Source organism: Pongo abelii, chromosome 8, assembly GCF_028885655.2.
Source record: "Pongo abelii isolate AG06213 chromosome 8, NHGRI_mPonAbe1-v2.0_pri, whole genome shotgun sequence".
NCBI classification, from domain to species: Eukaryota; Metazoa; Chordata; class Mammalia; order Primates; family Hominidae; genus Pongo; species Pongo abelii.
The window spans coordinates 134,287,606-134,309,116 of record NC_071993.2 but is presented as its reverse complement, the minus strand read 5'-3'; the positions used below and the strand labels follow the sequence as shown (position 1 = coordinate 134,309,116).

Here is a 21,511-nt window from a genome sequence, read left to right as displayed (position 1 = left end):
AGACTGCCAATACACATGATAGGCTTCTTGTCAATTTGGTTTCCAGTAAATCAGCATATTATCAGTTTATGAGAATTATAATCCATACAGCATATCACTAATGAAATAAAGCCCAGTGTGAAACTACTTAAACCGCTTATGTTCTGCAGTTTCACAGAGGTAATATGCAGAATCCAATTTAAAAACCTGTTTTCATCTGTTAAAGCAGGAAATCAAAAACTAATTCCAGGTAAAGTGAAATAAGAGGGTGTTTGCAAGTGTCCCATTAGCACAGACACTGGTTCTAGCTCTAATGTCCTGAGACATGGCTTTGGAATGTTCCTATTCTTTTCCTGCCTGTGCCCCTTCCCTCCTTTTCTCTTTCTTTCTCCTCCTTTCCTTCCCTCTCCCTCTCTTTATAATACAGCATCCATGAAACTAAAAAGCAAGGGTTCTGCCCTGATCTCAAGGCAGGATTCAGAGGCTCGGATTTCAACCAAATGGAAATGATGCCAGTTGTGACAGGCCCCATGCACTGCCCAGGACATGTACTCACCACAAAAAGAAAAAGTCACATCTGTGGTAAAACTACTCTCTAGTTGGTCTGACTCTTTTATTCAACCAGCAAGTTTATTAAATCAGCAATTTTTTTTAAGTACTTCAGAACTTCACTAACCTTGAAAAGTCATGAGACAAGGCACTGATTTTGAAAATTAAGGTGAAGGGTATTTTGAGATATGCCTATGTTTCCTGAACAGCAAAGCTCTGGGGCCGTTGGGATGGGTGCATTACTATTATTATTGAGATGGGGAAATCACGACTTTATCAAAAGGAACCTTTTGCCTGCATATGAGAGTGGGGTTTATCCTCTTCATTTTCCAGCCAATGGAAAGGTGAGGTTGCCCAGCCCAACGGCTGCAAGGCACATTCATCAAGAACACTCGCGGGGCGGAGACTTCCAGGACAAGCTAGCTCAGAAAGAATTCCACCCCTCTAAGCAGAAGTGGTCTTCCCAGCAATAGCTGGCAATGCTTCCAAAGACAGGCAATAGTCTCTCTCTGCCCATAAGTATCTGTATCCTGCACTTTCAGGTTGGTTTCGAGGGCTTGTTTGCTTTTTTTTTTTTTTTTTTTTTTTTTACTAAATTATCACTTTGGCACGAAGACTGGTAGAAAAGCTCACAGATAGCGACTTCCTAACTTGGGTACTTAAAAGCATATATAATGAAAGATACAGGTCTCCAGTAGCTCACAAGTGATGCCAAAAGGGACTTTTTGGTTTTTGCTCTCCCTAAAGCAGCTCCAGGACGTGGCAGACTACATCCTCTCTAGAAAACATTCTCGTTCATGCATTTCATTGTCAGCCCCTTCCCTACCTCCTGGAGATCAGGGATTCTATTACACTCAGTGAAGACCCCGTCCTGTCAAAGTTAAGATAGTTTACTGGGGGAGCAACATCTCTGTAGGCTTACGTTTCAGATGGAAAGCAGCAGTTAGATAATCCAGCAACGCAAACACAAACGAATATTCAGAGCCACATTTAAATGAAGTGGTGCAGTTCCTTTTGGCTGAAGGTACTTGGTAATAAAGGGGAAATCTTGTTTCACTGCAGGGATTATTTTGATGTTCTTGCTTTTGTTGTTTTCTGGGGGGTGGAGGGGGGGCATTGTTTGCTTGTTTTTGCTATGGTAAAGTTGGGTTGTGACTATTTTGAAAGTGTCCATACATCATCCCATATGTAGGTAGGACTTTTTTTCCTACTTATTTTTCTTTAGGTCAATTTAATATATCTTGAAATCAACCTTGGGCGGCATATTTTAAGCCTTTGAATGGGATTTAGTTACAAAAAGTGCCCATGAGTCAAAAAGCATTATCAAAGCCAACCCGTCTACTTCAGGGTCTAAAAAAACAAGGCAGAGCTATTTGTTCACAATCCATCATTATTGGTACCTGCTAACAGGAACTCAAGATAAACAGGTACAGAATTTAGCTACAGCTTCTGCTCTAAATTATCCTGGTTAGATGCCCTGGCCATCCGTGGGAGCTGGACCTGCCATGCTTAGGGCCACGTAACAGAGACCCTCCTTTCAGTAGCAGCACCAGGTGGCCCACAGAGGGGTCACATGGAGCTGTGTGGCTGGGTCTTCCCCAGCGCTCCATGGATGCTGCAGGAAACCCGAGGCCAGTGGACCAGGGGAAGGAAGACAGGGCAGGGCAGGAAGACAGGGAAAGCTTCCCGAGATTTACAAACAGCCACTCATGGATCCCAGGACTCCTGGGGATGTGGGAGAACATGATTACACAAGCTGTCCATTGGGTGTGGAACGTGGCTGGGGATGTATTCTAAAGAAGGCTGATAGCGAGGCAGGAAGGGAGGCAGGAGTCTTGGAACAGGCAAAGAACGAAACGAGAACCAAAGGGAGGCCCTGGGTGAAACAGATGCAGGGCTCAGGGTGCCCGAGGGAGACTGTACACGATGATTAAATGAGGGCAACCATCCTGCACGTGAGGCGGAAAGGAGCGGGTGACCAGGCTGGATACTTAAGATTCTCACTACCATATTCCATCACACAGAAACTACACGCATATGTTTAAAATGACAATATCATAAATATGATTCTGGGTTAGGAAAAGAGGAGGAGTGGCTGAGAAGGAATCACGGTAGCTGAGTCTTCATATTACTATTGCTGTGTAGACCACACTTCTGAAGCCTAAGAAACACTGGGGGCCTCTGTTTCCCTAAGGTAAGCACCTGCCTTAAGGACCTGCTGGCCTGGCAATCCTACCCTGGGGTGTGTTTCCTGGAGGCGCTCTCCCGCAGGTGTGCCTGGAGATCGCTAAATGCAGGATCTAACACGCTGTCCTAATAGCAAACACTGGCATCACCCAGGTACCCATTCATGAAGAGGGGTTACGCCTGCTGCCATCTATTCCTACAACAGGAGTATTGTTCAGCTAAGAAAACGAATGGACCACAGCTGCACCCACCAACCTGGACAGACTGCAAAACCACAGTGCTGAAAGCTAAAAGCATGTCATGGAAAATTATATATTGTTTGACTCTGCTTCTATAAACGGCAAAAGCAAGCAAGGCTTAAGAACATATTGTTTAAGGATACATTAATATGTGGTAAAACTAAAAAGAGAAGCGAGGGAAAATGAATCCCAAATCTGTGTAGAGACCACATCACAAAGAAGAAGAAGTACACAGCTGGGCGGGGGGAGCTACTCAGGGACTGGAGCGGGAAGCAGTACAGAGGCCCACTGAATGATTTGTCACCTCTACATATGTATTTCTTCTCTTGTATGAATGATCTGTTTTGATTTAAAAGTGAAAAAAAAAGGCCGGGCGCGGTGGCTCACACCTGTCATCCCAGCACTTTGGGAGGCCGAGGCGAGTGGATCACGAGGTCAGGAGATTGAGACCATCCTGGCTAACATGGGGAAACCTTGTCTCTGCTAAAGAAAAAAAAAATACAAAAAAATTAGCCAGGCATGGTGGCGGGTGCCTGTAGTCCCAGCTGCTTGGGAGGCTGAGGCAGGAGAATGGCGTGAACCCGGGAGGCGGAGCTTGCAGTGAGCTGAGATCGTGCCACTGCACTCCAGCCTGAGCGACAGAGCAAGACTCCGTCTTAAAAAAAAGAATGAAATGATGCTGATGAACATTACTTATCAGCTGGAATAAGGCAGAAACGTCTATGGGGGAAGCTCACAGCCCCTTGTGCACTACACAGCCAAAGGAGCATCATTTCCTAAAGTGTGTTTCCTGGAATGCTGGCCACGGCAGCCTAACAAAAAATAAATAAATAAGGAGCCCGTGAGTAAGGAAAGTTAGGAAAACACTGTAATGCTGAGCTCTAATCCTTCTTCTACAAATGCTTGGTGTACATTAATGTATTCATGTTCCTGAAAGCACTGCTATAGGGAAACATTTTTCATTCTCTTCATCTTGGTGTTACCCAATCTCACGTGATCAATCTCTTTAAAGAGAACTTATCACTATTCCAATCAAACATTAGAAAAACACCCCCAAAAATGATTCCAAATCATATAAATTCCACCCTAGCTCAGAAGTACACAAAAGTAATTTATGAAGAATAAATCAGACCTTTCTTGGGAACATTCTAGGCATAGAACCTTTCCAAAGCATTAGAATATATCATTGATTGCTTTGAATAAAAAGAAAAACTACCCATCTTGTTCTGTCTCTAGCATCCTACTTGTTACTTATACTGATGCCCACGCTTAACTTCCAAGTATTGTCTTAAAAATCAAAGAAAACATCTTTCTCTCTCTTCCCTTCCCAACAATATTCTGAGCTTTTTGAAATACATGTAAAAGAAATATCTATGCATATAAAAGCTTTCATGGGTACACACAAACAAGAAGTAAGGTGTGTAAAGACATACAGCAAGCTGTCAACATTGCTGAGTAATCTAAAGGAGATGGATAGAAAGGGGGTGGCGGAGAAGAATGATTAGCTTTGACTTTATACATCCTTATTGTATTATTTTCACTCATTACAAAAAGCAGGTATTACTGTTAAATTTTTTTAAATAGGGAGGTTGTTTATATGAAAACATTTTTCCAAATGTGAATTTAAAAAGCAAGAAATCATCACAGAAGAAACGCTGAAGCAAAAATGAGATCCTCCATCCTCTTTTTTTTTGGCAAGGGGTGGGGAGAGTGGGAATGAAAAAATGTTGACAAAATAAGTCAAGTAATTAACAAGGTACTTTCCAAGCCCTCAACAGAGAAGCTGCCATCATGGACAGGTGTAATTATGGATTTAGAAAATTCATCCTTCACTGAGAAAAAAAAAAACAAAAACACTCCTAAAGGAAATGAGAGCTTCGGCCTTGCTGGGCATTGCGAAATCACTACAAGGAGAGGCTTAACTCACGCAGGCTCCCTGAAAGCACAGAGGGAGCTAAAGAAAAATAAATCGAGGTGTCTGCAAGCGAGAAGCACAGTCCTCCACCCTTCGCACCTGCCCGCTGAATCAAAGGCTTCAAATACTAGAGGCTCTTTACCTTCTAACGGAAACACATTCTCAACTTCTGTATGGATTAGATCTCACGCTTGCATAGCCCTTCAAGCATACATGAGTATAAAATAATGTGCAAAAATAAAGTCTCACTTTTCTTGACATGCAGCCAGTGATGTCACACGATGGCCTGGTAGAAGTTTGCTTCTAAAACCATTTTTACTTGAGAGCAAAGACCAAAATGATTCTTGAAATAATTTAATACCTTACCCAAGCAGACACATCACGGAAAGCTGCTTTGTAAACAACTCTGAGAAATCAGTGAACTTGGGTTAAATAACTCTGCTTCCGTGAGGATATCATCCTCAGAGTCGCTTAAAGGGTGCACAGAGCCAGAATGACACACCCACTTGTGACGGGTGATTGAATAATTTTGTAATATATGCTTATTCTCCAAAGCATCGAGTCCTTCAAGAAGCAAAACACATTGTATTCTCAAATGCAAAGTTAGTTTTATTTGCAGGTTTAAATCTTTTCAAAAGGCACTGCTTTGAAACTCCGGAATATTGGCGCACTCTGCAGAGCTTTCGGAACATGCAGTGGGCTGGCTGACACTCACAGGAAATGATTTGCAAAAGTCCAGCAGCGGGGAAGGGCAGGTGTGTGCAGGGACCTCCTTGTAACTCAGCGCACACCCCGTGAGGATTCAGGGCTCCCATCCCAGGGGTGGCCTGGACAGCAGGGCTGGACCCTCTGCCATGACATCTTCACTTTTCACCAGGTACATGCGTTATTTTCAGTATGTTTAGAAAAACAATGCTGTCTGAATTTTTCTTATTTGGCCAATTATCTGATCCATAATTTCTGCTATGAAGAAAAAAATCAATGTCTTCAAAATTCAATAAATGAAAGCTGTGAAGTGTCAGCAGCAAACATGACAATAATAAAAAGCACACAGACAGCTATATTTCCTCTATGAAACAGCAGGTCTTCATCAGATCACGTCTCAAGACCCCAAATTCACTAATAGGGGATGGCGATGTCTATAAAGACACCAAATCGGAGACATAAACGGCAGCTTTGCTAAGGGCAGTAGATGAATTAGGAGCATGCTTATCAGGGGTATTAGGAGCATGGCTGAGAGGAGTGTCTCTCCTTTTATGATGTCTGACAGCATCAGCCCAGAACCCGAGTCTAGGAGTCTGCTGAGTACACTGAGACAATGTCCTGCCTGATAGATGAGACATGAAAATCCCATCTGTCTGGCAAGTTGCACTTGGCTTTCCTTAGCTGCCCTTCCTGCAGTTAGAGTGCGGGACTCAGCAGCCCAGCTAAGGCTTTAAGAAGGATCACAGACATAGTTGCACAGTTTCACCTCCGCAAGATGAGTAAGTTCTAGACATCTGCTGCACAACATTGTACTCAGAGTTAACAGTACCGTAACGTACACTTAAAACTCTGTGAAAAGGGTGGATGTAAAGTGTTCTAAATAAAACAAAGACAATAAAATAATAAAGTAAAACAAAATGCTAAACAAAATATAATAAAATATCATGGGTCCTATACCAAGAGCTGCTGGCTGTAATACATTTAAGTCATTACGCCACGTGTCACATTCAGAAATCAGTCACAAGAATATTCTGAGTTTTTATTTTTCTCTTGGGAGAAATTCAGTAACACCTAGAACAATGCAGCGGAGGGAGAGGATCTGCATTAGGCTTTAAACTTCATGAGGCTGAGGAACCCTCAGAGAAGGAAAACAAAAAGAGGCAGGGGGAGACAGCAGAGGCCATGCTGCACCAGCCTCCACTCACCAAGAGGGCAGAGCCACGAGCTATGTGCCTGGCACCCATGTAGTCCATGGCTGGAGCCACCCAGGGAAGAGGCAGTGGCTCAGAGGCAGGACTCAGGGACAGATAGAAGAACCAAGGTTCAACGAGACAGAGCAAGAGGGAAAAAGAAACCCCTCCGCTTTGACTCCCGGTAGGTGTGCGTTACCTGGTTTCCCAGGCTCAGCCTGAGAGTTATTCCACAGTAATCACAGAAAGTCCTCCTCTGACTGCATTATCATCCAAATGCACACGGTTCTACATCCTGCAGAAGAAATTCTCAGGCATCGGTCCCTTTACAGCCCCTCTAATGCCGCCTGTCACCTTCGTGGCTCTCCACAGCTTCCATGGGAGTCATTTGCCGAGACAAGCAGGGGCCATTTTTCCTGGGATGAGCACTGGGGCCACCTTATGTGGCACCGCCGAAGGCCACAGCGCCTGCTGATGGCAGCACTGTGGGGTCTTTACAGCGGTTTCCATAGGTAATGGGCCAATAATCACCAAATGTAAGACTTCATAAAAAATCTCATTCTCACTGTGAGGGAACCAGGAAATGGAGAGAAATCTTTTCTTATTTCTTGATTGGGGTTTTGGGGAAGTCTGGCATCGCATCGCAATGCATCCAGGTGACTAGAAAGAGAGAATGATGGCTTGTACCAGCAGCCTAGCAGTCAAGCTTGGAATTCCCTTAACCTAAGTCTCCATGTCCACAGGACTTACCAACTCCTGCAGCCTTACTAAGGTGAATAAAATTAAAACGAGGTTTATTAAGTAGGCTCTCAACGGAATGTCTCTGCTGAGAGATTCTGCGTATTTAGGTGTGTGTGCTAACAGGAAGAGGTGAGCACATGCATTTATAACCACCTTTGCAATCCCTGGGACACTCCAAAGTTCTTTCCATAAATTCTATGTGTAACATTTAATTGCCCAGTTGTGGGACATGTTGATTTTTACACCACATCTGATGGAGCACCTACTGATGTGAATCATTTTCCTGCATTTTCACTACTTGTCCATTTTCCAAATCCATCATTTACAAATGAAAGGCAGCTCCACTCAAGGAAAGAAAAATGGGTTTGATGATGCCCTTTAAGCACCCAGCTCTAGTGGTATAATGTGAAATACACTCCAGGGCTGTATTGTTGCCTCTGACAGTAAGGATGAGACGGGCCCTCACCTTTGCATCTATGATGTCCTGAAAGTCACCAGGTGCCTAAAGGACACACAGGCACCACCCAGTCCTTAGCTCTGCTCTCCGGGAGGCTACTTCTGGCCCTTGCTCCTATTTTCCATCTGTAATCTCGGATGAGGTTTTCCCACACAGGGTGACCTCAGATTTTGCTTTATTTTATGAAAATCCAACTCAGGCCCTAAAATAGGCACATGCACTTGCATTTTCATTCTTAAACCCCAAAAGCAAGCTCAATCTTCTCCTAACTTCTCGGAGTTAAACATTCAGACTCATCCACTGGAATCTCAGTGTAAAGAACATGAAACCTTCTCAAAGCTGCCACTTGTTGTGGATGGAAATAAAGTTTAAAACCAAGGAACTGATTCTGGATCATCAAATAGATTTCAGTATTTCCAGTTACGCAGTGAGAAGATAAATTCAAAGATGTTTCCTTCGGTTAAACACACATGAAAAAAATGCAATGTAGGTTAAGCTTTTCATTGCTAGGTAAACAAAAAGGCATCACCTAAGAGAGGCTGTATTAACTACCACTTGGTAAGTGGTAGCAATACACACAGTGAACTAAATTTAATTAAGAAGGAAGCTCCACAGTCTTAATGATAGGCAACACAAAAATACTGCAATAGGAAATTAAATTAGAAGTTTATCCTAGGTCTTTAGAGAATATCTGAACGTTATTATCTTAGAGAATATCTCAACATTAGATATCATCTAACAGATGATATCGTGTTGACAAATTTGAAAGTGGGGTGCTAATCCACAGTGAAGCCCAGTGATCTCCATGTTCACTATGTCACATTTTGTCATGTTTTTAAAGAAATGAAACGGGGTCTTGAAATCTTGGCTTCCTGATAATATTCAAATCTGAGGCATTAAATATAATATTCAAAAGGATAACCAACTGATTACTGATTCTTATTTTAGTGAAAAAACTCATGTTAAGCTAATACATAATCATTTTTCATATGGTTACAGAGAACAATTATAGAAACTTAACTATTCATCTCAATGTTTGGAAACCATCAATACAGGAAACTAAATTACACCAGTCATCATAATAGCTCCAGTATTAAAACCCTACAGCAAAGATACTCCATTGCGTTGCATGAAATATTAAATAAATCAGCTGGAGATGAAAATCCAATGCTGACTGTCCAGGATTGTCTCGTCAAGTCTTCTCTCAGGGGAATGTGCTGAATAAAATTATTGGACTAAGGAGCCAAACATATATGACCATCCATTTAAAGCAACTACTGCACTTTGGTTCCCATAACTTGAGTATTCCCATGACTAAGACAGCAAAATTCTTCAGCTTCACAATGACAAAGACATTACTATTCCCAGTTGTTTGTATGGAACTGTTTCTTACTCAAATATTAACAGATGAATGGCCCCTTCACCATATCCCTTGCCAGAAGTAATCCTTGATAGGACATACTGCTCTAATTCTGCCCAAATCACAGAGGAGGCCGGGTGAGCCTACAATCTAGTGTATGTAAGAAGCAAAGGGGAAAAACACTGAATTCTCCTGTGATCAATCAAAAGCATCAATTCATTCTTAAAATTTGGGTCTACATATGGTATCAAAGTTCTGTCCAACAACTTATGCTATAAGCCAGGGGTCACAAAACTATAGCCTGTGGACCAAATCTGGCCCACCTCCTGGTTTTGTAAATAAAGTTTTGTTGGAACACAGTAGTTGCCTATTTGTCTACATATTCTCTACAGCTGCTTTCCTGCTTCACCAGCAGAGTTGGGTTTTCATGACCTTTGAAATGTTATGATGTTATGGCCTTCAAAGTCTAAAATATTTATAATGTAGCTCTTTAGGAAAAACTTTTAACACCTGCTATAAACTAGTCTTTCAATCAACACGTAGATAATAAAGTCAGTTGCCTATTAAGACAATCCTAAAATGCAATAATTGTTCATGTTCTCAACACGTACAGGAATGAATACTCTCTCATTTTCCTGGGAAAAGAGGAAGAGTACGTCCAAGTCTTCCAAAAGTGTTACTGGTACATTCAGGTACAAGTTAAACAAGGCCAAAATATGCCTATTTTTGCTTTACTAAAATTTGAACGATTTATCTGGTATTTCTGGAGACAATTCCTAATCACCCCCCAACTTCCTTGTGAAGCTTTCTACATAAGATTCCTGACTTAGTCACATTTAGGGACCGCCCTGTGCTTGCTGCCTCATCTCACAATGGTGCTGATAACAGTGCCCAGTTTCACAGGGATTTTAGGAGGATTAAGGTGAGATCAGGATTTAATTCTCATAAAGCTCTAGAACTATGACCAGCAAGAACTGGTTGGCATAAATTGAGTTAGCTCAATTAAGACTGGAGAATGAGGGAAGGTTGTATTTTTCTTTTTCCCCCACAAAGGTTCAGTTTCTTCTGGCAATTGCAGTCCTATTCTCTGTGAAGTGCAGGCAGGTTTTGGGAGAGATTACACCTCCACCGCCAAGAAGAAACTGAAAGGCATTAGAAGTAAAATACTTAATAGGCCACTAAGTCTGTTTATATTAGGAGGAGCAGGGTATTGGATATGGTAAAAACAGGAATAAACTGATTTAAATTGAAAAAGACCTTCAGACATACTGAAAGACAGCACATTATTAAGTTCCAATGGAGCAAAGCTTTGAAAAATGGAGCAGGGAAGGAATCCTGCACTATTCCGTAAGACCAGCCCTTGATTTTTTCATATCCTATCAACATTTCATAGTTCATAATCTTGTCAAAAAATGAAAATTAAGAGACGTATGTATAAAGCAGATAACACAGTGCCTGGCTCTTTGGGAAGTACATGAGGTTCTTTATTTATTGAGCTCTGGATTCTACTGAATAAATGCCATCCAGGAGGTGGAGGGGGACTTTGGAGAACATAAAGCACCTAAGTTCTGCTCTCACAGCACAAATCACATCAAGATTCTCTTACCCAAGGAACATGTGCAGAAATCCACAACAAACAATTTTGTACATTGATAGCCTATTAAGTAAATGCATATTCTTATACACATGTATGTATAAGAATATACGGTAGGCCGGGCGTGGTGGCTCACGCCTTTAATCCCAGCACTTTGGGAGGCCGAGGTGGGCAGATCACTTGAGGTCAGGTGTTTGAGGCCAGCCTGGCCAACATGGCAAAACCCTGTCTCTACTAAAAATACAAAAATTAGCCGGGCATGGTGGCGGGTGCCTGTAACCCCAGCTACTCAGGAGGCTGAGGCACTAGAATTGCTTGAGCTTGAGAGGCGGAGGTTGCAGTGAGCTGAGCTTGTACCACTGCACTATAGCCTGAGAAACAGAGTGAGACTCTGTCACAAAAAAAAAAAAGAAGAATAATATATGGTAGATGACAATGTAATAGATGATGTTCTAAAAAGTCACCTTTTAAATTATTTTGGAAAACTGAATCCCTCTAAGTGCATGATAAACAGTGGTTATCTGAAGGTAGCCTTAATCAAAATGAGCATTTATTTGGTAAGGTTTACTTGTTGATAAGTCATACTTGCATGTAAAGAGTTTGCTTAAAGTGCACTATACCCATAGATGATAACTCTTTTAAAATAACTGACTCTATTCTGTATTCAAACAGAGAGATTATTCATGCTTGTCAAGAAGTAAAGAATAGGGGAAGGCTATGGGAGACCATTGCGTCTTACATGGTATATAGACATTTCTGCTTTAACGTAGCTTATTTAAATTTCATGGCAAACATCATCCTGTTTCAACACTTGTCATATGAATCGCAATTTAAGCTGATTTCACTTCAGCAATGTTTAAAAATGTCCTTTAAATACTAACAAAATATGTATTGTCATCAAAGAAGCAAAAGTCCAACAAGGAACTTTACACAGGCCTAATGTATGGAAGAGGAACATTTCTTCGTAAAGCCACATGGTGTTTGCTGTGGCCACCTGCCTCCATTCACTTACGCCATCAAGAGTGGGTGGTTGCCAAACACGTGTCTGAGTTCAGCTTTAATCTGCTTACCCTATTTTCTCAGTAGAGGTTCTGTAAAATATCAAATCGAATGCATCATGCAACTCGCCCACCAGAACAGAGACGGAACGTGGAAATCCCAGGGCTGAGAGACCCAGAGAATGAACCAGGCAGGCCAGAAGGTGCACTCCTTCATCCACGCTGGAGTCGGAAGCAGAGAAAGCTCCAGAGTGAAAATGTTCATTAACACCCACGGACCAAAAAGGAAAGAGCCAATAACGTATGAATCTGAAGGTGAAGATGTTGGTTCTCTACCATTTTCATGGTGTGAATGAATCACAAGTCTTATTTTAAGGGACTCAGAAGTATCATCAGCAATTCCATGTGACAATATTTACTCTGTGGGGAAGGAAAAAATCAGTACCTTCAAAATAAATTTCCTCATTGTCATATTTGGGTTCAGGGAAGAAAAAAAAAACATCAATAAATGTTATTTTCCATTAGAACTTAGGGGCATCCAGCTCAGATAGCCCAAGGCATGGTAATGAAAGGGTAAATTTATTGCTCACGGTCATCAAACAGAGCCAGGCCACCCACAGTCAAATGGGGAGGGTGACTGATCTGGAGGCGGGTCATAGGATAGCAAGCCATGTGCAAGGATGGCTTGTCCGACAGGCCAAGAGCAGCCATTGAGGGTATCGGCTATCACGGCCTCTCAAATCCACATTTACTTCTTACCTACTCAACCCTAGGTGATCTTCTTCAATGTTTAACAAATTCTGAAACAAATGTCTGGGATGCACACTGGAAACACAAATAAAATGAATTTAGGTTTCCTTTCAACTTTATACTGAGTAACAGATCTCTCGGACAATGCTACTTCACCTTTTGAGTGACTCAATTTCCAAATGCCCATCTCTATTTTTTAAAAAAAAACGTTCGGGCATGGTGGCTCACGCCTGTGATCTCAGCACTTTGGGAGACTGAGGCAGGTGAACTGCTTGAGGTCAGGAGTTCGAGACCAGCCTGGCCAACATGGTGAAACCCCATCTCCACTAAAAATACAAAGATTAGCTGGGTGTGGTGGTGCACGCCTGTAATCCCAGCTACTCAGGAGGCTGAGGCAGGAGAACTGCTTGAACCTGGCAGGCGGAGGTTGCAGCGAGCCAACATCGCATCACTGCACTCCAGCCTGGGTGACAGAGGGAGACTCCATCTCAAAACCAAACCAAACCAAACCAAACAAAACAGATTTTCAAGTTTCTTTCTCGAATCCACGGAAACAGCCAATAAATGAACACAAATGGGAAAAAGCTCTGTAGGATTTGCCTCCCTCGCTTAAATGAAATGAATATTCTGGAATCTTAAGATCCTCCCTTTCCCCTCTCAATCTAGGAAGGCCTAGGAGATCACTCAGAGGCCTCCGTCCAGGCAAGGGGGAGAAGGTGCCAGGGAGCTGTGACTGCCGAGATACAGGGATGTGGATGAAGCCAGGAGCGTTTGTACAACATTCTAGCCATATTCACTTTAAACTATGGACACTAGATTTTCTAAAAAGAGAAAAAAACATTAAGCAACATTTACAAGCGAAATTCCCTGCCTTTCTTTGAATCTTAAAAAAAAACAATCAAAATTGTATAAGAAATGTCTAAAAATAAGTTTTTGATTTTTTACTTTAACTTTAGTTAATGGGCTAATATATGAGAACCCAGAAGTGAGGGGTGCACACACTTTTAGAGTATGGCACAGCTGCAGAATGTGCCAAAACACAAATTAGGTGAATTGGACATGGGGAGATCTGCAGCCCTACCATGCAGTGCAATTCTCCAAAGACTCAATAATATGAAAAAAAAAATGTTTACGGAAAACATGGAACCGACAGTCTGTGTGCCCTCAGAGGTCATCAAACATAACGAGATTTTTTTTTATTTTTAATTCTGTACTTTTCCCATTTGGAACTTGGTGTTTAAGAATAAAATGCTTGCTTTCCAATGTTCCATAGCTTGCTATCACATCACCCATGAGCCACGCTGCTAAATAAATACATCTAAAGTCAGGTCGTCAATTCTTAGACCAAATTAGCAAAATAATTTATTGCACTAAGCGCATAAAATGTCAAGGGTAGGTACTTAGAATTATATGCACAGTGTGTTAGCCATCTTTAAAGAAAAACAAAAGCACATATCCTGTCCACTATGACTGAATCTCAGCAAATGACAGTACCAAAGAGGTGTTCAGGATAGTTAAAAGGCCATGGTACTACGATGCCATTATACCTGGCACCAGAAGGGTGTGAAGTGGCCTCTTGTGTATAGATGGGATACGTATATTGTGATGAACCATTTTAACAGCTGTTATTCAACGAAGAAAACGTGATAATATCACTGAAATTATATTGGGGAAGCTTAGAGTGCTATCGAAATGCAAAATGATATGAGTATATTGCTGTTTCAGTGCCTGTTTTTATTTCAAAGAGTAACTAATGCAGTGAGATAATGAGAGACGTCTAATGACGACAAAAGAATGCTGGTCAAAGCTACTCTCCAGCCAGCCTGGATGTAGCATCAGCTTCCTGAGAGCCTGGCATGAGCATTTGGCATTTTTGGTCAGAATCTGTCCTCTGGTTGCATCAGACAGAACTGGATTTGAATCCAGGCTCCACCCCTTCCTAGCTGTGTGACCTCGGAGAGATCATTTACGTTCTCAGATCCACATCTGTGGAGAGAGTTTAACAGTATCGAGCGCCCAGTTATCTGGTAAGAACCAAAGTATATAACCCACAATGGACCGAGCACTTGGCACCCTCGAGGTGCACAACCAAAGCAGAGCATCATTCTCATCAAAGTCTCATATTCAGTCAGGGCTTGGGGAAGGAAAAAAGTAGAACAAGGAGGCTTCCATTTTCCTTGCCTTCCCCTTTACTCCATCCCTCTTCCATGCCTGTGGAACCTAAGGTGGGGATGGAGGGCAAACAAGGAAGTTCCTACACCACCCAGCTGGGAGAATACTCCAGGCCTCCCTGCAGTGGCCCCCTAAAGAAAAGCCTTCTGTGCACCGGGGCAGAAGGCCTGGGAAGGGCAGCCAGTAGTTCCAGCACCAGCACAGAGCGCGGGTGGGTGGAAACTCAAGTGTGAAATCCATTCTTACCCCTAGTTCTTTTTTTTTTTTTTTTTTTGGAGACAGAGTCTTGCTCTGTCACCCAGCCTGGAATGCTGTGGCGCGATCTTGGCTCACTGCAACCTTCACCTTCCAGGTTCAAGTGATTCTACTGCCTCAGCTTACCGACTAGCTGGGATTACAGTCATGCGCCACTATGCCTGGCTAATTTTCCTATTTTAAGTAGAGACAAGCTTTCACCACAGTGGCCAGGCTGCTCTCGAAATCCTGAGCTCAAGCAATCTGCCCGCCTTGGCCTCCCAAAGTGCTCGGATTACAGGCATAAGCCACCGTGCCTGGCCCCTTCCTGCCCTAGTTCTGATCAGTGTCACTCTCTGTGGGCATGTTAGCTGCTTTATGAGAAGGTGGCTTCAGCAGGCTCAATGAGACAGGTGGCCTTACCAGCAAGGATTAAGACAGGCCCATTGAGCCATCTACCTGTGCTGAAGAGGTTGGCTCCTCAGTGATGAGAACGGGATAGTAAGAAACCCTATAGAAACCAGCACCCAAGACTGACCAAATAAAGGTCAACAAAATAAAGGGTTTCTGTTTCATTCCTCAGGAGTCCGCCTAAAAGAAAGGAGAGGCTGCAGTTGGGAGGGGAAAGCCTTAGGGTTTGCTCGGAGCCCTGAAAATGAGGGGTTGTGAGGGGAGAAGGGAGAGCCAGAGTGCATGCCTGCTCCTCCTTATTCCCATACATCACTGCCTCAGTTGTAGGGAGCATTAAAAAAAAAACAAAAACCTAGAGCCACTTCACTCTCTTCCAAAATGAAAACCTTCCATTTCTGTGGATAAATTAGATTCACAATGATGCATCATAGAAAGCCAGGGATCTCAACTAGTCCTCACGACGCTCAGGTTTTCCAAAACAAATTTGTATTTCAGGCCAATAAACCATCTCTAGTTTCTTATTATGAAAGGAAAAGAAAGCCAGAGGAGTGGCATGGCCCTGGAACATGGACCAGCACCTCAGAAACAGCTCTGGTTCCCACCAGAAGGAAACACGGCTTGGCTGCCAGGACAGTGGAAGAGCCACGGGCAAGGGGCTTTACACAAAGCGAGAGTCTTAAGCCAGAAATAAGCCCAGAAAGAGGAGAGTGAAGGCTCGAGCAGAATATGACAAGGGGAATGATGCAGAAAGCCTTCCTGCAGGGCTTCTCAGCAGAAAAGGAGGCCCCACTGGGGCACCTTGAGCATTGTATCTGTCTTGTTCTTGAAAGGCAAGGCTAAAGTGCCCCCAAGTGAATGATCTCGACCCTACAGGTCGAAGGTGATATGAGAGTTACTTTTCCCTTGTAGGCGTTGAGCACTGGCTGATCTGCTACCACAGCTTCTGAACTGACAGGTGTAACCTGCCCATCACAGACTTAGGTTGGGCTCATCTAAGAGTCTCTCTGGAATATGAAGATGTCAGAGGCATTCAAACCACAGCAACTCCATTTTGAGTGAGGACTAGAGAAATGAGGCTGAGACTTACTGGGCTGCATTCTTAGAAAGTTAGGCATTCCTCACCTCTAGATGTTTAAGGTTAAGGAAACACACTGATGATGTTTACTAAACACACCCAGACTTGGGAGTGTCCTAACATCCAGACATCCTGAGAACAAAGGCATTCCTAATTTTACTTTAAAGATAATAATATCGGGCGCAGTGGCTCACGCCTGTAATCTTAGCAATTTGGGAGACTGAGATGGGCGAATTGCCTGAGCTGAGGAGTTGGAGACCAGCCTGGGCAACATGGTGAAACCTCATTTCTACTAAAATACAAACAAATCAGACAGGCGTGGTTACAGGTTACTCAGGAGGCTGAGGCACGAGAATTGCTTGAACACGGGCGATGGAGGTTGCAGTGAACTGACATCACGCCACACTAGCCTGGGCAACAAAATGAAACTCTGTCTCCAAAACAAAAACAAAAACAAAAACAGGTAATATCGATTCTTGCAAAATATAATAATTAAGAAATTTAATCCCTTATCACAAAACCTTGTAGCAGAGCAGAGCTCCCCATATATATGAGTATTGTACCTAGGCTGGACGCATTCCTCCTCTTACTTTTGGGAATGCCCCACTCTCTATGGAGTAGCTGTTCTTTCACTACTTTATTCTCTTAATAAACTTGTTTTCACTTTGCACTGCGGACTCGCCCTGTGTTCTTTCTTGTGTGTGATCCAAGAACCCTCTCTTGGGATCTGGATCGGGACCCCTTTCGTGTAACAAAGATATGGGAAAGAAAAATTCATGTCCATAGTGAGCTCTGTCATAGCCACATCGGACAGTTGGGAGGGCAGGTGTTTCATCGGCAGCCTCCTAAAGAAGGAAGTTCTGCCATGCAGCTAAACCAGAAGGCTCCTCTTCAGCAGTTGCTAGTTTGGAGACACTTCTCTCTTCTCCTGCCTTGCACACTGGAGAGGATACAGGTTAATCGCACTGACAGATATGCTGCTTCATTGAGGGGTGAGGGTTATTGAGGAGCATGCATGTGGACACTGCAATGACACAGTGATGATGCTCAGACAAACGGGGTCACACTGAGACAGGAAACATCTCCGTGAATTTCTATATATGTGGAAAACTGCATAAGCAACTAGTGCAAGAGACAGAATGATCTAGCACCAGTGAAGGTGCTGTGGTCCCGGGCAACGAGTATGCCTCAAAGGTAATCCCCACTCTGATATTTTCCACCATTGATAACTTTGTCGCATTCTTGGACTTCATCTAAATGGATTCATGTCATAAACACTGGGCGTCTGGCTTCCTTTGTTCTGCACCTTTGTAGAAGCCCTCCATGTTAAAGCATGCATCAGAAGTTAGTGCTTTGGGGTTGCTGTCTAGTATTCCACTATATGAAGAACCAAGAAATCTTTATCTACTGTTGACTGGTATTTGGATTATTTCCAGTTTGGAACAGATATAGATAAACCTGTTATGAACATTCTTGAACATCTTTGACTTGTATATTCTTGACTTCTTTATGTGAAAATTGAGACCTCAAACTTACTATACCATAGGGGTGGAATTCCAGCAATTCTCTGTACAACCCCTGCACAATTCCAAGAAGGCGGCAAAAGAAGAGAGACTTGGATATTTTGCTTAGTTAGCTGTCTTGAACTTTCCTTTATTTTTATTCCTCTGCTTTTAGGAAATCCCACTTGAAAAGTAGCTATTTTCTCCTTTGCAAGTCTATTTTTTTCAACAAAAATCTTAAGCAAAATATAAAAAGCTAATACCAATTGATTCCTAAAATGAATCTTTCTATCAAGTTTCACTTTTTTTTTTCCTGAGGAAGCCGAGCATATTGACTCATTCTAGACCCTAAAAATATGCCTACATCCCATCTATTAAAAAAAAATGCAAGAGGGATCTGTGGGCAGGAAGATGGCTGAAACTCCCTTCTCTCCAGCCAGCCCCCAGCATGATGCTTGCTTTAAATTCTGGAGCATGATGACACACACCTCACCCATGTGGAATATCTCTCCAGAGCCAAAGGTATGGTGAGGCAAGTTTTCACCAATATTTTGATTTGTGATGCTGAAGACATGTACTTAAGTAATACAATACGTAAATGGTTTCTTACTTCAAAAAAAAGAAGGGATGCCAATGATTTTAATAGACAGCAAAACAACTGTAAGTCTACTACACAATTGAACAACTCTAAGCAGTCTTGATGATGTTACAGAATTCCGTTATACTCTCCTCTTCATATAAGTGGATTTTCTAACCTGCCAATTACGGCTTTCCATTTTCTTCCTGGAGTTATACATCATGCGAATCTCAGATAGCACTGTCCTTGGAGCTGTTTTCTTGCCAGCTCACAGTGCCACCTGTGGCTGAGCACTGCCTTGCTGTGCATGAATTTATGTTGACCTGTTTTCACTCTTGGTCCCGGAAAACTTCAGCCTTCTGATACTACCAGCCCAATGCCCAAGTTTCCTGGCAGCTTTATTTACAGTCACTTTAAAAGACGGAAGGCAGATTTCAATTTTATGGATTGCCAATAAAGTAAGATTTACAGAAGTTCCCCAGACCACTGGGAAAATTACTGGAGCCCACAGTTGCAACAGCACATCCCCAAGGGAACATGCTGGAGAGTGGCAACTTCTCCTATCTGGTTTTAAACGTCCCCAACTCCTATACATTCCCTTCCCGGGCCTCTTCCAGGCAGAAGAGGGGACTGCAGTTTCCATACTGCTCACACATAATTAAGCATCTCTTTCCAGCCAGCTCCCAACAGCCTCCCTGGTAAGCTGGAAAATCGGGCTTGGGGGATCTGAGTTAAGAAGGAGAACAAGAAGAGTGAGGTGGGCAGAGTTTGGATCCACAGGCTCAGGACTTCCGTCCTAGGCATAATAACTGGATCCCCAAGGCTGGCAAAATTGTATACCAAAGGATGCTGCGGGGTAAGAGGGAAATAGATGACATTTTAGATTTTTTTTTTCTTCTGGAATGTCTGGACACACTGCCCAAAGCATCCACATACAAAGAAGGTATTTCGTATAAAGTCATTTATAAAAAACAGACACTCTATAAGGCAGTGATAGGCTCAGTTCAGCTCAGTGAACAAGGATGGAGCTATGGCTTGGCCACAGGCACAGAGCTGGTGCTAGGTGCAGAGACTCAGGGATGTATAGGCAAAGAGGTCTCACTCCCCACTGATGTGTCTGGAGAGGTGGGTGGGTGAAAGGACTTTCCATTTGTCCTCCCAATTTCCTCTCCGAAGCCTATCCCTTCCCTGGGGTCCACTACTTCTCTGTCCTTTCCTGAGAAACAGACTAATAAATGTGGCTACTTACATTTTACATTACGTTCTAGGAGCAAATCCAGGGGGCCAGGAGCCCTGCACTCGGCTGGCTGCTTAGTCCCTGGCCCAGGCCCCAGGGCCTGCCAGGCATCAGAGGGGCCCCTGGGTCTGCTGCTCTGAGCTCAAAACACCCAATACTCTTTGGTGGGTGGGAAATTAAGGGCGGGGATAGCTCCCTGTGCATCCTAGGTCTTTTCTTCCCCCAAGAAAATTCTACTCTGCCACAAAGGAACTCAGCCTCTGCGCCCTGTGGCTTCTGCTGGTGGGTGGTGTGTACTCTAGCGGGGGGTAGGGTTCCTGGCTAGGAGTGGCAGTGGCGCCTGCTCTGGAGTGTCCCTAAATGTCAGCATGCAACATTACCAGGCAGGCCCTCCCACTTCAGTCCTCAGGACACTCATAGGACCTCCTGTCCCCATGTAGAGGGGCTGACACCAGGTTGGAGCCGGCACTGAAAGGATCCCCGAACTCCTGCTTCTACAAGGCAGCATCCGCAGGTGAGTGGCCAGGCACCTACAAGACCCCCACCCTTCGCGCCTGGCTTCCCAAAGCCCCGCCGGGCCAGGCTGGCTGGCACAGCAGACAGTCGTGCAGCAGGGTCCCCAGCGACCCCCCATCCCTGAGAGAACACACGGAGTCCCCCGCCCGCCAGCTGCTCCGGAGGCGGCTCCAGGGTAGACTCAACAAGTTCCCGGGCCATGCAGCGCCGCCTGCAGCCCAGAAACCCGGAGGACGCGCTGTGGTGTAGCCCCGCGCGCAGGCGGCAGCCGGCGGCAGCTCCTTCCACCTCCTCCTCCTCTTCCTTCTCCTCCTCCGGCTCCGGCGGCGGCGGGAGGGGGCTCCTCCACTCCCTCCCGATCCCCCACCCCACGCACGCGGCCCGGCCCGGCCCCGCGCCGCCCCCGCCCCACCTCCGCCCCCCGGGGCCCAGGGCTCCGCCCGCCTCAGTGCCAGCCGGGCGCACAGGCAGCAGGCGCGCGGCTCGGGGGCGCCCTCGCCTCTGGCCGCCCGGCTCCGCGGAGTAGCTGGGACCTGGAGCAGCGGCAAGGACTTCCCTCCTGCTCCCTCCCCCGCCCCGCCCCCGCCTCCTGGCCCTGGCTCTGAGATCTCGCCGAAGACAATTGCAGTAAATGAGGACATCGGAGGAGCGCGAAGCCGGGTGGCTGTGGCTGGCTCCGCCGCGTCGCGAGCAAGCCAGCGCGCGGGCGTCCCCGGAGCTGGCCGAGCCGCTGCCTCCCCGCGCGCGTCGCTAAGCGGGGCCGGAGGGACGCGAGCGACGCAAGCTGCGGCGCGGGGGCCGGCCGGGCCAGCAGGGCCGGGCCAGCGGCGGTGGAGGGGGCGGGCAGCAGGCGCGCAGCGGGCCAAGTTCCCGGAGCCGAGCCTTCCTCCGCGCGAGCGCAGCGAGTCCGGCCGCGAATGCCCTGCCCGGAGTGCTCCGTGCCGCGCCAGGCTTGCCAGGGTCCGCGGCGAGACATGCCCGAGCCAGGCGCTGCATCGACCTCGACTTATCTGTAAGCAGCGGAAGGTAAGCGGAGCCCCGCGTGCCCTCCTCCCGCGCCCCCGCGCCACCGCGCCCTTCGTACTTGGCCGCGGGCAGAGCACCGCTCGGACGGGCGCCCACC

The 21,511-nt window shown here is 44.9% G+C and overlaps 2 protein-coding genes across 7 annotated transcripts in view; one reads left to right on the top strand and one right to left on the bottom strand.

Moving 5' to 3' along the window:
• DOCK1 (dedicator of cytokinesis 1) overlaps positions 1 to 21,511 on the bottom strand; it is a 547,152-nt gene that overhangs the window by 236,509 nt on the left and 289,132 nt on the right. The window lies entirely within an intron of this gene.
• Positions 20,865 to 21,511, top strand: part of INSYN2A (inhibitory synaptic factor 2A) — a 68,168-nt gene continuing 67,521 nt past the window's right edge. The window contains exon 1 of one of the 3 annotated variants that reach the window (XM_009245926.4): positions 20,865 to 21,414. The gene's annotated coding sequence lies outside the window, so the exon portion shown is untranslated. The remainder of the gene's footprint in view (positions 21,415 to 21,511) is intronic. The other 2 variants (XM_054523056.2, XM_009245925.4) reach the window with 2 other exon arrangements.